Source organism: Thamnophis sirtalis, unplaced genomic scaffold (genome assembly GCF_051295495.1).
Source record: "Thamnophis sirtalis isolate CommonGarterSnake01/CBP01778 unplaced genomic scaffold, rThaSir2_p1.2 scaffold_6, whole genome shotgun sequence".
In the NCBI taxonomy this organism is placed as follows: domain Eukaryota; kingdom Metazoa; phylum Chordata; class Lepidosauria; order Squamata; family Natricidae; genus Thamnophis; species Thamnophis sirtalis.
The window spans coordinates 54,480,177-54,484,824 of NW_028261386.1; the positions used below are offsets into that span (position 1 = coordinate 54,480,177).

General features: G+C 39.4%; 1 non-coding gene across 1 annotated transcript; it reads right to left on the minus strand.

Moving 5' to 3' along the window:
- Window positions 1-4,090: 4,090 nt before the first annotated feature.
- On the minus strand, window positions 4,091-4,177 carry TRNASTOP-UCA (transfer RNA opal suppressor (anticodon UCA)). The gene has a single exon. It is a non-coding gene; the product is annotated as a tRNA-Sec (tRNA).
- Window positions 4,178-4,648: the final 471 nt, after the last annotated feature.

Below are 4,648 nucleotides of genomic sequence, written 5' to 3' on the forward strand. Positions count from 1 at the left end.
GAATTTTAAGTTAAAATAGAGATATAGTTAGTTCAAAAGCCATGTTCGTGATTTATATAGGAAATAGTTTAATCTAAAATTTAGTTGCACTGTTAATGCTCACAGCAACATTTTTAAAACTTCTATTGTTTCTTGATGGTTTGCTATTGGTAAGCTGGTATTGCCATCTAGCTGAAGACAGATATATGCAACTAATCACTGAATGAAGAAAGAACTAAACAAAATAACAAATTTTGACACCCTCCCAACGTCACTCGTGGCATTCAGGATCTGATTTCTTGCACCAACATCCTCTCTCAAATAATTCCTTTATTATGAATTTACATTTATACAGCTACAATAATTTGCTCTGAGGAATACAACAATAAGAACTTTGTGGGCGTGGCCAGTGCATGATGCATCCGGCCCACAGGCTGTGAATTTGACACCCCTGATTTAACACATTCACACTAAATTGGTCCTCCCAAATTTGATACCATCCAGTGCTACAAATTTCAACTTCCAGAATTCATACTGAGTGTAGCCAATTGGCTGATTGGCAATGATGGGAGATGAGGTCCAATCTATCATCAGATGCAGAAAATCTATACTCGGTGATAATTTTTCATTTTTCCTTCACAAAAAATATTTTAGGAGCATTAATAATGGTGCTTTGGAGTTCTGTTCTTAGGAACAAAAAATGGTTTCTCTCAGTATGGGATTAGCAGGGTTTGGAATAGCTATTTTTTTTTAAAAGACATGCATATAAACAAAACATTTTAGCAATATAAGAAGACATTTCATTCTAATTTTTCATATTTTCCTGATAAGAACAACTTATACTGTTGATTTTTCCATACACATCAAATCACTGTAGCAAAAAAGAATCAGCAAATCCATACCATTTTGAAGCATAGGCAAGAAGACAATCTTCCAACCTCATTCTAAGGCACCATCAACTCTGCACCAAAGATGTTCCATAGTAGCCTTAGTGGATAGCATCAGTGGTGGGATTCAAATAATTTAACAACCAGTTCTCTGCTCTAATGATTTCTTCCAACAACTAGTTCACCAAACTGCTTAGAAACCTAACAACCAGTTCTCTTGAAGTTGTGCGAACTGGCTGAATCGCACCACTGGATAGGATCCATATTGCTACATACTGTGTGATGAGCCCCTCAATCAGAAATAAAGTAGATTAATTATGGGCCCAAATGAAGCAAAGAGTTTAAAATTTTGAGATCGCCAGTTAATTTTTTAGCATTTTAGAAGTCAGGATCTTGCAAAGAAAAAGGAAACAAATGAACTAACATTTGCCATTGTAAGAGGATTCACGTTTAGTGCTAAATCATTATTTTAAATAATGGTTTGCTGAATAACGTGCAATTAGCTGGATTTTTACTTGGCAGGCAAGCCAGAAACTATTATTTATTATGTGAAGCTAAGTTCACATAACCAAAAAAGCTAAACCCCTGACTGATTACATTAGGGCTTAAGGAGGAATTTCTACAAAAGAAATCATTTATTGAACAAATTTATAAGCGCACCCTACTCCGGGCAGCTTAAAACATTAAAAATTCATAACAAAAATCCATGAAAGTATACAATCCTTTCTCTGAGGATTTTATACACAGACTTTGAGATCACTTTCTGTATATCACATTTTTTTTCAGAGAGGATTTTAAGACATAGGGAAGGGTTTGGTTGTTAGAAACCTCTATGAGCAATCATTATTATGAGTAACTTCAATGCTCTCCTAATACATGTTGATCATTTCTTTTCCCCCAAGGTTAGGGCAATGGCCATATCTAGCCGATCATAGGGTTGACTAAGATCAGCATTTGTAGGGACAATGATCAAAACAAAGCAGAGAGCTATGGGTCAGACATCTAGGAAGAAGGCAATGGATAAAACACATGGATGATCTACATACGTTGATATTGTCCTCAGGATTTGCACTCACGTCAAGCAAGTTTTAACTTTTTAAGTGAGGCTTTTTCTACAGAAAAACAGAAAGGCAGTGCAGAGGACAGGGAACAGGCGGATGGGCTGCCCTGTTGCCCCATTCTAATCTTAGCATGTTGCAAAGCACACAACACTATTTTTCTGTTGTTTACAGGGTGGGAGGAGCTGAACCAGCTTTAAGAGTTTGATTGTTTAGATTTAATCCCAAATTGTTTCTGGAATAAAAACACCAGACAGAAACAGCATGCTCATTTTCTAACCGCACATTCAAAGGGACTTATTATGCTCATTTATGAAACTGACATCAAGATTAGCTGTTCCCAGTTGCCAACTTGCTGAACAAAGGGCTTCTCTCCCGAGCTACCTCTGAAGACAATGGATCCCCATCGCCAAACCTCACATTGTTCGGGGCTGAAGGGCTGCCACAGTGCTTTGGACTCTTAAAGTTCATTATGGGCTACAACCCCAGACATGCTGATTTGCTGAAACAGATGGAATTGTAAAAATTATAAATGGCCATCTGGTATTCACAAGTCTATTGTAGGACAATTCAAACAAATGTCAAACAAGGATACAAAAAGCTTCTGTGTGATATGAGGGCACCAGAGGTTTGGCAAATTAAGTGGCATGGAAAGACTTGGCTTAGTTTTAAATGCAACATTTGAAACAAGGCAGTTTTAGGCAGTTTTGTATGGAAACCAGAGACACCTTCAGTGATGATGATGATCACATACGAGGCTCATTTATTTTGAACGTTGGCTCCAAAATCCAATGAACAGACACACTAAGTGAACGTTTATTCATTGTTTCTTCATGGCATCTGAAAATGTAGTATCACTAAGATTCATGGTTGGCTAACATAGTTTATTGCATAAACTGCCCATAGCTGAGTTTGTACAATGCAAACCAAGTACGGCTTCAGGCAGTGGTAGGATTCTTTTTATTATTATTATTATTATTATCACCAGTTCTTCGGCGTGGCATGACTTGGTGGGAGTGGCTTCAAGGGCGTGGCAGAGAAAGGATACTGCAAAATCCCCATTTCCTCCCAATCAGCTGGGACTCAGGAAGCAGAGAATAAATGGGGGTGGGGCCAGTCAGAGGTAGTATTTACTGGTTCTCAAAATTTCTGCTACTGGTTCACCAGAACTGGTCAGAACCTGCTGAATGCCACCTCTGGCTTCAGGTAATAATGAAAACATGAGATGAGACACAGCGATGCATAGCTGCCGTAACTTAGAGAAAGGTGCATATTGGATCAGGCACACCAGTTACTGTATAGCTCTAACATACCAACTGACAGCACTGACCAAGAACTCAGATTTGAAGTTTAATCTTTGTCAATCTGCAGCTTAGGTTACATGTCCTAGGAAGATAAGCTCTCCATCTTCAGAGTGGTAGAGTCTGACGCCAGCCTTAGCCTTGGCCAGCCATTCATTGGGACTATATGACTGCCAGATAGTCACATAATCTGTATCACTGGTTCAAATTTGGAAGCTGCCTGCTAGTTCAGTGATATAAAGTCCAAGCATAATGTCTAGAGTTATCACAGACTTAGTTTCCCCCTAAGATACCATCCTGGGAGGCTGGAGCAAATTCCAGGATCAAGAGCTGGGATAGTTGTCTTTCTTTCCTGGTGTCTACAATAAGGCATTAAATAAATCAAGATGTTGACTACCGCAATGCAATTGAGATCTCAGCATAAACTTTTTTTGCTTCCCCCATATACTTCCTTCCTTCCTCCCCTTCCCTTCCATGAATAGTGTTATACAATTCATACTGTATTATTTGTGCTTTCCAAATTTAGTGTTATGAGATTTCCAACTGGACAGTTTTTTATTAGGGGAGCCATTGCAATTCCAAAGAGGAGGGGTGGAAAACCAGGAAATGTTTTTCCGTTACTGGTCATGATTCATGAAAGAAGCTGTTGTCTGTGTGTGAAGAATGAATACTGATAGTTGAACCTGCAAGACCAGCTTCCAGGCGAAGTATATCGGGTTTTGGACTATTGTTGCCAGAGTTTATTGTGCTCTAAAAAAAAGGAAAAATTGACTCTGAACTTCTAATGTGAGAGTCAGGGAAGCAGGAGATGAATCAATCTCCTTTGTTCACTCCTAGTTGCTTAAATTCAATTGAAGTTTTCTACCGCCCGAAAGGTGGAATTGAACCACTCTGTCGCTAGACAGCTACAGGTTTGAAGCCTGCACCCCAGACCACTGAGGATCATCCGGGCAAGAAGTAAGATCGTTGTTGATACTATATAAAGCTCTTAAACTATACACTTTTCAAGATACGGTGAGATATGTTGACGGAAAAGTAGAGGGTGTTAAAATTTGAAAAATATTCTGTTAATTAGCTATAATTTTATGATGCATGGTCGTACTCGGGACTCTTTTATTATTAATGTGCATTAGATAGATAGATATTTCTCTCATGCAATTGGGATATGCAAATATTGCTGACGCTGATTGGCCTGCTGCTACTGCAGGCGTGGTTTAGAAGAGCGGGTTTACAGAAGCAAGGCTTTCCCCCCCTGCGGCTCGCTTGCGACACCTTGGCTGGCTAGATCAATTAATTCTTTTCAAGGTACCTGAAGAGTCAGTCCTACTTCGCAAGTTTGGAACTGCGCGGCCCCCTTTTTATGGAATGGGAATCTGCTGGGGAGGGGAGGAGACTCGGGAAGCAAGCGCCGGACGTCTTTGCT